The sequence below is a fragment of the Rattus norvegicus genome, chromosome 2, assembly GCF_021556685.1.
Source record: "Rattus norvegicus strain SHRSP/BbbUtx chromosome 2, alternate assembly SHRSP_T2T, whole genome shotgun sequence".
NCBI classification, from domain to species: domain Eukaryota; kingdom Metazoa; phylum Chordata; class Mammalia; order Rodentia; family Muridae; genus Rattus; species Rattus norvegicus.
The window spans coordinates 4,060,908-4,074,003 of NC_141535.1; the positions used below are offsets into that span (position 1 = coordinate 4,060,908).

Below are 13,096 nucleotides of genomic sequence, written 5' to 3' on the forward strand. Positions count from 1 at the left end.
AGCATTGTTCAATTTCCACGTATATGTGGGCATTCTTCCCTTATTGTTATTGAAGACCAGTTTTAGGCCGTGGTGGTCCGATAGCACGCATGGGATTATTTCTATCTTTCTGTACCTGTTGAGGCCCGTTTTTTGACCAATTATATGGTCTATTTTGGAGAAAGTACCATGAGGAGCTCTGAAGAAGGTATATCCTTTTGCTTTAGGATAGAATGTTCTATAAATATCCGTTAAGTCCATTTGGCTCATGACTTCTCTTAGTCTGTCTACATCTCTGTTTCATTTCTGTTTCCATGATCTGTCCATTGATGAGAGTGGGGTGTTGAAATCTCCCACTATTATTCTGTGAGGTGCAATGTGTGTTTTGAGCTTTAGTAAGGTTTCTTTTACGTATGTAGGTGCCCTTGTATTTGGGGCATAGATATTTAGGATTGAGAGTTCATCTTGGTGGATTTTTCCTTTGATGAATATGAAGTGTCCTTCCTTATCTTTTTTGATGACTTCTAGTTGAAAATTGATTTTATTTGATATTAGAATGGCTACTCCAGCTTGCTTCTTCTGACCATTTGCTTGGAAAGTTGTTTTCCAGCCTTTCACTCTGAGGTAGTGTCTGTCTTTGTCTCTGAGGTGTGTTTCCTGTAGGCAGCAGAATGCAGGGTCCTCGTTGCGTTTCCAGTTTGTTAATCTATTTCTTTTTATTGGGGAGTTGAGGCCATTGATGTTGAGAGATATTAAGGAATAGTGATTATTGCTTCCCATTATAATCATATTTGGATGTGAGGTTATGTTTGTGTGCTTTCATTCTCTTTGTTTTGTTGCCAAGACGATTAGTTTCTTGCTTCTTCTAGGGTATAGCTTGCCTCCTTATGTTGGGCTTTACCATTTATTATCCTTTGTAGTGCTGGATTTGTAGAAAGATATTGTGTAAATTTGGTTTTGTCATGGAATATCTTGGTTTCTCCATCTATGTTAATTGAGAGTTTTGCAGGATACAGTAACCTGGGCTGGCATTTGTGTTCTCTTAGGGTCTGTATGACATCAGTCCAGGATCTTCTGGCCTTCATAGTTTCTGGCGAGAAGTCTGGTGTGATTCTGATAGGTCTGCCTTTATATGTTACTTGACCTTTTTCCCTTAATGCTTTTAATATTCTTTCTTTATTTTGTGCATTTGGTGTTTTGACAATTATGTGACGGGAGGTGTTTCTTTTCTGGTCCAATCTATTTGGAATTCTGTAGTCTTCTTGTATGCCTATGGGTATCTCTTTTTTTAGGTTAGGGAAGTTTTCGTCTATGATTTTGTTGAAGATATTTACTGGTCCTTTGAGCTGGGAGTCTTCACTCTGTTCTATACCTATTATCCTTATGTTTGATCTTCTCATTGAGTCCTGGATTTCCTGTATGTTTTGGACCAGTAGCTTTATCTGCTTTACATTATCTTTGACAGTTGAGTCAATGATTTCTATGGAATCTTCTGCTCCTGAGATTCTCTCTTCCATCTCTTGTATTCTGTTGGTGAAGCTTGTATCTACAGCTCCTTGTCTCTTCTTTTGGTTTTCTATATCCAGGGTTGTTTCCATTTGTTCTTTCTTGATTGCTTCTATTTCCATTTTTAATTCCTTCAACTGTTTGATTGTGTTTTCATGGAATTCTTTCAGGGATTTTTGTGTCTTCTATCTATGGGCTTCTACTTGTTTATTTATGTTTTCCTGGAATTCTTTCAGGGATTTTTGCGATTCCTTTCTGTAGGCTTCTACTTGTTTATTAATGTTTTCCTGTGTTTCTCTAAGGGAGTTCTTCACGTCTTTCTTGAAGTCCTCCAGCATCATGATCAAATATGATTTTGAAACTAGATCTTGCTTTTCTGGTGTGTTTGGATATTCCATGTTTGTTTTGGTGATAGAATTGGGCTCCGATGATTCCATGTAGTCTTGGTTTCTGTTGCTTGTGTTCCTGCGCTTACCTCTCACCATCAGATTATCTCTAGTGTTACTTTGTTCTGCTATTTCTGACAGTGGCTAGACTGTCCTATAAGCCTGTGTGTCAGGAGTGCTGTAGACCTGTTTTCCTCTCTTTCAGTCAGTTATGGGGACAGAGTGTTCTTCTTTCGGGCGTGTAGTTTTTCCTCTCTATAGGTCTTCAGCTGTTCCTGTGGGCCTGTGTCTTGAGTTCACCAGGCAGGTCACTTGCAGCAGAAAAGTTGGTCTTATTTGTGGTCCTGAGGCTCAAGTTCGCTCGAGGGGTGCTGCCCTCGGGCTCCCTGTGGCGGCTGCAACCAGGAAGATCTGCGCCGCCCCCTCCGGGAGCCTCAGTGTATCAGGGTTCCAGATGGCCTTTGGTGTTTTCCTCTGGCGTCCGAGATGTATATGCAGAGAGCAGTCTCTTCTGGTTTCCCAGGCTTATCTGCCTCTCTGAAGGTTTAGCTCTCCCTCCCACGGGATTTGGGTGCAGAGAGCCCCAAACAACTTTTAAGCTATCTCCATGAATGAAGCCATGCCACGTCCTTTCCTATGTCACTAAGCTAATACAGGCAGTCGATCGAAAGAATCCATCTTCTTGAAGAAATACATATTTGAGTTAAATATCATTGCAATTGTGCCTTCATGTGCACTGGAGATTGTGTAACACCAGGAAACTTTTTCCCCAAATTATATGGTATTTAAATATATGAGAATAAAGTGCATGATATCAGACTCCCAAAATTTGATCCTGCAAGTCAGGCTAAAGTTAGTTTTCACTCTGAGCTCTTTACAGATCATTTCTCTTCCTGCCATGGCACCTGCAGGAATCACCTCAATGCATATACATTTAATAAATAATAAATAAATAAGAAAAATAAATATTTTTGGCTTCTCTACAACAGCCCAGAGAGCACATTTCAACTGTACAATGACTACAAGACCTGCTCTTTCTTTCACTTTGTCATTTGAAGTAGTGATAGGTGGAATTAGGTACTGCCTCTGCTAAAGTGGGTACTTCTAGTTTCTTTGGAAAGTTAGTTATAGCGAAGAATATTCTGCTGGGACACACAGGTAAAGGGATATTTATCTGGAGCATATAAGTTAGAGAATGTTTTCCTGAAGCAGACACAAGTGAAAATATGATTTGATATAGCAAACACATGATAGAACCTTGGAAATAAGGAGTATAAATAGGGGCCCACAACACGGGGAATTGAGCACTGAGCATTTATTTGATTTGCTGCACCTCACTATTCTTTGCTAACAATACACGTGCATTGGTTCACATTACCTAGCATTGCTGAGTTCAACTTGTAATAAGTAGCCATTAAGAGAAACTCTCCAAATAACTGCTTATGAGGTTCCTATGATCGCTTGCTTCTTCCACAATCTCCCCTTATTTTGGTCAGTGAGCCCATCAGTTTCTTTAGAATTGAACTATAGCTGTCTGGTATCTGCCTGCTTGAGGAGAGGACTATAGCTACCACTTCATGCCTGCTGTCTGCCTGCCTAGAGGACTGATTTTCAGCTGTTGAGTTCTGTTTGATGTTCCCTACAGGACTGAACAGCTGCCAAAGAAGATAGAGCATGCCCTCACAGAACTATTGCTAAACATGCTCACTGTATCCTAATAACTTTTCTCTTCCAATACTTCTGTTTGGGGCTAGAGGAGAGCTAGAATCCTTATAAAAAGTAGATTAAAAAAAAAAAACCGGCATGCTACCCAATGCACTTTGTTGAACAGCCAGCACCTATGTACTAGGTTACTGGTAATTACTATTAGTGTAACTGTGTTGATAGTAATGGCTAAATAAATATCAAAATGTTCACCATATCCTTCTTTTGAGCACTGGATAGGATAAGATGCTTTTCACTGTAAAAGGCAGATCTGAGAAGCCAAATTTGTCATCCTGTGATTTGGAAGGACCCAGCTGTTCCTTTTTGTCTCATGGTGAACTCTGTACAAGAGCCAAGGGCAGAGTGCCCCCAGACTGTCCGCCTATTGCATGGATTGATAAATATCCTGCACTTATCCTCTCCCTTCTAATTGTCTCTTTTGTCTTTCCAATGCATACAATGTTAGCATCAAACCTGAAGTATTGTCAACTATCCAAGTGAACAAGCTGTTCATTTTATTGCTGTGATCAAATATTTGAAATAGACAATTTAGAGGAAGAAGTGCTTATCCTTCCTAGAAATCCAAGGGGATCATCCCATCACAGAAGCTGGAAGGAGATCAACTTGTCATATTGCATCAACAGTCAAGAAACTAAGTCAGAACACAGTGTGCATCAGCTCTTTGATAGCTATTCATGATTGTCAACTTGACTATATGTGAACTAAACTATAATCCGGTAATGGAAGGTACATCTGTGAGAAATTTTCTGCTTGGTTTGAAGTGGTTGAATCTGCTTCTAGTCTAGACATTTGAGGTGGAAAGACTTTGATTCAAATCTTGAAGTAGAAAGATTATCTTTCAGTCTAGGACATAACTTCTGATGGAAGGCTATATAAGGAGATCGAAGAATGAAGGTTTTGTTATTTGCCTGTTTCCTCCACCTTGTAAGTTCATTGATTTCTTCACTGACACTGGATCCCAATTTTTCTGGATTCCATCATATACTGAAGTGTTGGACCCTTTTGGGGACCCTCATTGTTTACCCACTGCTGAGTATTTCTGATGCATTTGAAAGCCCTTTCTCTTTAGAAAGGAACATCCTGACTTTTCTGTTTGGACCTGGGCTGTAACACCTGGGCTCTAACATCTTTGATGTCAGTTCTTGGTTTCAGTTTCTGTTTTCCTGCTGAGAACGTAAACTCATTTTTCCATTGTGCTTCCTGAAATTTTCCACCCAGTGAATTTGGGGTATATGTACTTTGAAGCTCAGTAAAGCATTGGCATTCTCTTCGCACAAATGATCAGAGTCTCTACCTTTTCTTAAAGTTAACCAGGCCTACTCCTGATTCTCGGTACTGTGGCCACTTTGGCGCCATTACTTAAGACCACCTGAAACATCCAACTTTGTGCAACTAAGAAATTATTACATTTTTGTACTTTCTGTAGCCATTGTGGGATTAGTTGGACACTAGATTGTAAGCCATTCCAATACATTAGTTTTCCATGGAAAGAAAGGTTTGTTCTGCAAGTTTTGTGACCGTAAAGTACTATAATTAATATAAGTTATAACCCCTCTCTCAATACAAGATCTACTACATATTTCACAACCTTCCAGAATAGGTCAACCAACTCAGAAACAAGTATTCAAGCCTGAGGGCTGTCTTAGGATTTTACTTCTGAGAGCAAACAACATGACTAAGGTAACTTTTGTTGGGACATCTTTTAATAGTGCCAGCTTACAGATTCAGAGGATCAGTCCATTATCATTAAGAAAGGAGAATAAGAATGCCCAGGTAGGCATGGCACAAGAGAAGAAAAAAGTGCAACATCTTGTTCTATAGCCAAAAAGAATAAGATTGGCATCCTCAGGCAGCTAAGATGAAGCTCTCAAACCCAAGCCAACAATGACACACTTCCGCCAACAGGGTCACAACTCCAAAGACTGCCACTTTCTGGGCCAAATAAACACATTTTTTGCCCTATTCCACAGAGGCTTCTTTAAATATATGAGTATATGGAGGTCATACCTAAACATAGCATAATGTAAATTATATTTAGTCTAACTACAAGAGTCTCCAGAGTATGTATCAGTCTCATCAATATTAAAAGTCAAAAGATCAAAGTCTTTTCTGAGATTCATTCAATTACATAAGTTTAATTGCCTTTAAAGTAAAAATCAAAAATTAGATGACGTATGCTATGTACATCAAATAATCTCATAGTGAATAAATACTGGGAAAAAGCCTCTCTGGATAAACTCTAAACTCTGCATCCCCATGTCTGATGTCAAAACACTGTTAAAAATTAGAACTTTTGACATTTTTTGTTGAAAGCACAACAATTCTTTTTGTGAGCTTCCATTCCTGGTTAGCAGCTTTCCACAGCAGATATACCATTGCTTCCCTTCTCAAATATTATCGGGTCTCCAAGGCACATTAAATGTTACAGCTTCAAGTTGTAAAGTCTGTGATGCACATATCTATGCTCTGATATGACCTCACCTTGCTGCTGTTGTTGCTGTTGATCATCTCATGGTACTGGCATCTCCAATCCACTGTAGTTTTCCACAGCAACTATAATTTATCAATAACCTCTCACAGGCTTTCTTCATGGAAACCTTCTTTAACTCATTTGCATGTTCCCTTCAGTTTTTGGCCATCAAATGAAACTGAGACTGCATCTTTATCAATGATACTCCCTGGAATGTCACAGTGCCAAGTCTCAGCTACTCTCCATTTTCTCTTTATACCTTCAAAGCCACCACCACCAGGAGGAATATTATAAATTACCAACTCCACTGTCATCATGAAGTAAAAGCTTGGCTATCTCTGGAGCACAGCTTCATTGTGATCTTAGAAAATACTTTCCAGATTTTCCCACAGGGATGATGATCTCTTCCTAATCACAGTTAATTTCTTAGTTCAAGCTGACATCAATTGTCACAGGAATCCCTTACATTGTTGACTCTAAATCCAAATCCACATGGCTGAATCTATAGAATTATGATGCTTTCTGCAACTAGAACATGACCCTCTTTTCTTAGTGCACTATTAGCAGCTTTATGTTTTTCATTTACTTCACTTCCAAAAATTTGCTATCCTAGAACTTGCTTTATAATTTACCTTGATCGCGGAGATCTGCATGTCTCTTTCTCTCCTGATTGCTGGGGTGAAAACATGTACCACAGGCCAGAATTTCAGTGTTTCTCTACTTGGAACATGGTGTAAAGAAGGCAGGCCTAGGAATCAAGAGATCTGCTTGCCTCAGTCTCCTGGTATTAAAGGTGTGTGCCATCATGCTTGGAACTAAGTTTAGCTGGGTGAGGTCAGGCCCGAAAATTATCACTCTCTTAATACATTTATGTCATTCAATATAGGAGTCAAGTCAATTTCACTTGAACCAAACATATTATATGGGTTTTTTTTTCCTTTTTCGAATTGCTACTTTTCACTAAAATGCTCTTCATAGGACGAAACCAGAGGCTGATACACCTGAGAGCAGAGGTAAGACAAACTCTTCTTCTCTGAGTGACTCCCCTACAGTCCTCGAGACACACAAATCAAGGAGAAGTCTGGTACAGGACTCTTCTAGTTTTTGCCTGCATCCAGAACTGAGCGGTCACACAACTCTCTGAACACAGATCTAGCTATTAATAAACAAGTCTACAGGAGTACTGACAAGCAGGCTTACAAGAAGATCAAGACACTAACAGAGAGAATAACACAAGCTAACACCAGAGACAACCTGGTGGTGAGAGGCAAGTGTAGGACGCTAAGAAAAGAAACCAAGACTATTTCATACCACTAGAGCTCAGTTTTCCCACCAAAGCAAATACTGAATATCCAAAAACACTGGAAAAACAAGGTTAAGATTTAACATCACACCTTATAATGATGATAGAGGACTTTAAGAAGGACATAAAAAACTCCCTTAAAGAAATAAAGGAAAAAAGAAGTAAACAAGTAAATACCCTTAAAAAGGAAACACAAACATCCCTTAAAGAATTACAGGAAAACACAACCAAAAAGGTAAGGAATTTAAAGAAACAGCCCAAGATTTAAAAACAGATATATATATATATATATATATATATATATATATATATATATATATAAACAATAAACAAATACAAAAGAAGAGAACCCTGGAGATAGAAATCCTAAGAAAGAGATAAGGAGTCATACATGTAAGAATCACACATAATATAAGAGATAGAAGAGAGATTCTGAGAGCAGAAGATACCAGAGAAAACATGGACGCAACTGCCAAAGAAACAGTGAAATGCAAAAAGCTCCTAACTAAAATCATCCAGAAAATCAAGGACACAATGAGAAGATCAAACCTAAGAATAAGAAGTATAAAAGAGAGTGAAGACTACCAAGTTAAAAGGCTGCTAAATATCTTCAACAAAATTATAGATGGAAACTTCCCTAACCTAAAGAAAGAGATAGCCCACAAACGTAAAAGAAGCCTACAGAACTCCAAATAGATTGGGCCATAAAAGAAATTCCTCCTGTCACATAATAGTCAAAACAACAAATGCACAATACAAAGAATATTAAAAGCAGTAAAGGAAAAAGGTTAAGTAACATATATAAGCAGACTTATCATAATTAACCAGACTTCTCACCAGAGACTGAATCTGGGCAGAAGTCATATAGACTCTAAGAGAACTCAAATGCAAGCCCAGGCTACAGTATCCAGCAAACCTCTCAATTAACATTCATGGGGAAACCAAGATATTCCATAAAAAAACAAGTTTACACAATAACTTTCCAGAAATTCAGCCCTACAAAAAATAATAGAGAGAAAGCTCTAACAGAAGGAGAGAAATTTCAACCGGGGAAAAGAAAGAAATTTATTTTCTTGCATCAAGCCCAAAGGAAGTGAGACACAAACATAGATACACCTCAAACAACAAAAATAACAGGAAACAACAATCACTTTTCCTTACTATCTCTTAACATCAATGGACTCAATTTCCCAATAGAGAGAAATAGACTAACAGACTGGATACTTAAAGAGGACCCAGCGTTTTGCTGCATAAGGAAAACACACCTCAGTGACAAAGACAGCCACTACCCCAGAGTAAAAGACTAGAAAACAATTTTCTCAGCAAATGGTCCTAAGAAACAAGTTGGGGTAGCCATTCTAATATCAAACAAAATTGACTTTCCATTAAAAGTTTTCAAAAAGAAGAGGAAGAATTTCATATTCATCAGAGGAAAAATCTACTGAGAAGTACTCTCAAATCTGAATCCCTCTGTTCCAAATGCAAGGACATGTACATTTATAAAATGAACATTACTAAAGCACCAAGCACACATTTCACACCACACAATAATAGTATGAGATTTCAACACCCTTTCTCTCATCAATGGACAGATCATGGAAGCAGAAAGTAAAGAGAGACATAGAGAAACTAACAAATTTTCCACCAAATGGATTTAACATATATTTTTAGCACACTTCGTCCTAAAACAAAAGAATATAGTTTCTTCTCAGCACCTCATGGTACCTTCTCCATAATTGACCATGAAATCAGTCACAAAACAGGCATAAACAAACACAAGAAGACGGAAATGATCCCATGTATCATATCATCTTACTACAGACAAAGGCTGTCTCTTCAATAACAACAAAAACCACAGAAAGCCCACATACACATGGTAGTTGAACAATGTTCTACTCAATGATAACTTTGTAAAGGAAGAAATAAAAAGAGAAAGGAAATTAAGAACTTTTTAGAATATAATGAAAATATAGGTACAAGATTCCCAAACTTATGGGATACAGTGAAAGTAATGCTAAGAGGAAAACTAATAACTCTGAGTGCTTCCAAAAAGAAACTAGAGAGAGCATACATTAACAACTTGACAGCACCCATAAAAGCTCTAGAAAAAAAAAGAATCAAATGCACTGATTTAGGAAATATTTAAACTCAGGGCTGAAATCAACCAAGTAGAACAAAAAAGAACTAAAAAATTAACAACAAAACTAGGAGCCGGTTGTTTGACAAAATCAACATGACAGATTAACCCTTAACCAGACTAACCAGAGGGCACAGAGAATGTATTCAAATTAACAAAATGAAAGGGAGGAGTTGAACAGTAGTGGCGGTGGTGACTCTGACAACTTGGGACTCAGTGCAAGTACCACAGACTAAACCATGATCATTTCGAGGATCTTCAGGCTCTCCTCTGTCCTTTGGTCAGCAGTCTCTGTGCAATTGAGGAGGAACATTGGTGTTACAGCTGTGGTGTTTAATAAGGAACTTGATCCTGCACAGAAACTTCGTGGACAAGATTAAAGTGGTCAAAACAAAGCAACAGACATCTGGAGGATCTATTGATACTGGCCCAGAGTATCACCAATATCTGGACAGAGAGCTTTTTAACCTTAAACAAATGTTGGTAAAGGAGAGATGGATAAGTTTCCTACCTTCAACTTTGAGGATCCAAAATTTGAAGTCATTGACAAAACCCAGTCTTGAGGAACATATACCATGTTGCAATTTCTAATAAATTAGTAGTAAACTAACCTAAAATATTCAAATAAACATTCACTTTACAGTTAAAAAATGAAAAGGGAGACATAACAGCAGAATCTGAGAAAATTTACACAAGAATTAGATCCTACTACAAAAGCCAATAATCAACAAAACTGGAAAATCTGGATCAACTGGAAAATATTCTAGACAGATACCTGATATCAAATTAAATCAGGATCAAATAAACCATCTAAACATTCCCATAACTTCTAATGAAATAAAAGAAGTTACTAAAAGTCTCTCAACTGAAAAATACCCAGGATAAAATGGGTTCAGTGCAGTATTCTATCATAACTCCATAAAAGACCTTATACCAATACCGTCCAAACTATACCCCAGAATAGAAGAAATAGAAGAAACACTACACAATTTATTTTCTGAAGCCACAGTTATGTTTATAACTAAAACACCTAAAGACCCAACAAAGAGCAAGAATTGCAAACCAATTTCGGTAATGAATATCGATGCAAAAACACGCAATAAAATTCTTGCAAACCAAACCCAAAAAGAATTCAAAACAATCATCCATCATGATCAAGCTGGCTTCATCCCAGGGATGCAGGGATGGTTTAATATACAGAAATCCATAAACATAATCCACTATGTAAATGAAATCAAAGGAAAAAATAAAGATAATTATTTCATTAGATTCTGAGAAAGCATTTGACAAAATTCAACACCACTTTATGATAAAAGTCGTGGAAAGATTAGGAATTCAACATCCAAATCAAAACATAGTAAAAGCAATATACAGCAAACCAGTAGCTAATATCAAGGTAAATGGAGAGAAACTTGAAGCAATCCCACTACAATCAGGGAATAGACGAGACTGCACACTCTCTCCCTACTTATTCAATATAGTACTCAAAGTCCTAGTCAGAGCAATCAGACAGCAAATTGAGGTCAAACTGACACAAATTGGAAAGGAGGAAGTCAATATATAACCATTAGGAGATGATATGATAGTATATTTAATTGACCCCAATGATTCCACCAGATAAATAGGAAGCCTGATAAAAAACTTCAGCAAAGCGGCTGGGTAGAAAATTAAGAAAAACAAATCAGTAGCCTTCTCAAAGTATAAACAGTCAGTGAAAGAAATTAGGGAAATGACACCAATCATAATAATCAAAAATAATACAAAATACCTTGATGTAACTCTAACCAATCAAGGGAAAGATCTGTGTGACAAGAACTTCAAGTCTCTGAAGAAAGAAATTAACGAAGATCTCAGAAGATGGAAGGAACTACCATGCTTATGGATTGGCAGGATAAATATAATAAAAATGGCCATCATGCCAAAAGCCATCTAGAGATTCCATGCAATCCCCATCATAATTCCAACTCTAATATTCATAGAGTTAGAAAGAGAAATTTGCAAATTCATCTGGACATCGAAAACTATCCTCAACAATAAAAGAACTTGTGGAGGAATCACCATCCTAGACCTCAAGCTGTATTACAGAGCAAAAGTGATAAAAACCGTATGGTCCTGGTAAAAAGAAAAGGAGATAGATCAATAGAATAGAATTAAAGACCCAGGAATGAACCCACCCCTATGGTCACTCAATATTTGGCAGTGAATTAAAACCATCCAGTGGGGGAAAAAAGATAGCATTTTTAATAATTTTTGCTGGTTTAATTGGAGATCAGCATGTAGAAAAATGTAAATCATTCTATTCTTATGGCTATGTAAAAGGCTTAAATCCAAGGGGATCTAGGACCTGCATATAAAACCAGATACACTCAAACTAATAGAAGAAAATGTGGGGAAGAGCCTCGAATACGTGGGCACTCTGAAAAATTTCCTGAACAAAACACCAAAGGTTTATGCTCTTCAAGAATGGACAATTTGGACTTTATAAAATTGCAAAGCTTCTGTAATGCAAAGGACACTGTCAATAGGACAAAATTACACCCAATTGATGGGAAAAGATCTTTACCTATCCTACATCTGATAGAGGTCTAATATCCCAAATACACAAAGAACTCAAGGAGATAGATTCCAGAGGTCAAATAACCCTATATAAAAATGTGGTACAGAGCTAAAGAAGGAATACTCATCTGAAGAACATTGAATGTCTAAACAACTATTCAACATTCTTAGTCATCAGGAAAATGCAAATGAAAACAACCATTAGATTTGACCTTACACCAGTCGGAATGGCTAAGATCAAAAACTCATATATAAACAGGTGCTGGTGAGGATGTGGAGAAAGAAGAACACTCCTTAATTGTTGGTGGGATTTCAAGCTAGTAAAACCACTCTGGAAGTCGCTCTGGAGATTCCTCAAAAAATTGGATATAGTACTGCCAAATGACCCACCTATACCACTTTTGTGCATATACCCAAATGATGCTTCAACTATAACAAGGACACATGCTCAAATATGTTCATAGCAGATATATTTATAATAGTCAGAAGCTGGAAAATACCCAGATGCCTTTCAACAGAGGAATGGATACAGAAAATGTGATACTTCTACACAATGGTGTACTATACAGGTATCAAAAACAATGACTTCATGAAACTTACAAGCAAATGGGTGGAACTAGAAATATCATCTGGAATACGTAACTGAATCACAGAAAGACACAAATGGTATGCATTCACTGATAAGTGGGTATTAGCCCAAATGCTCTAATTACCCAAGATACAATCCATAGACTACATGAAGGTCAAGAAGAAGGATGATCAAAGTGCAGATGCTTCAGTCCTTAAATAAATGAATAAAATTAATCATAAGAGAATATATGGAAACAATATTTAGAGCAGAGACTGAAGGAATGACCATTTAGAGCCTGTTCCACCTGGGCATCCAGCATATATATATATATATATATATATATATATATATATATATATATATATATATATATATATATATATATACAGCTACCAAACATAGACAATATTGATGAAGCCAAGATGTGAATGCTGAAAGCAGCCTGATACAGCTGTTTCTGGAG

The 13,096-nt window shown here is 37.3% G+C and overlaps 1 pseudogene; it reads left to right on the forward strand.

Moving 5' to 3' along the window:
- Positions 1-9,745: 9,745 nt before the first annotated feature.
- On the forward strand, positions 9,746-10,069 carry Atp5pf-ps1 (ATP synthase peripheral stalk subunit F6, pseudogene 1; annotated as a pseudogene).
- Positions 10,070-13,096: the final 3,027 nt, after the last annotated feature.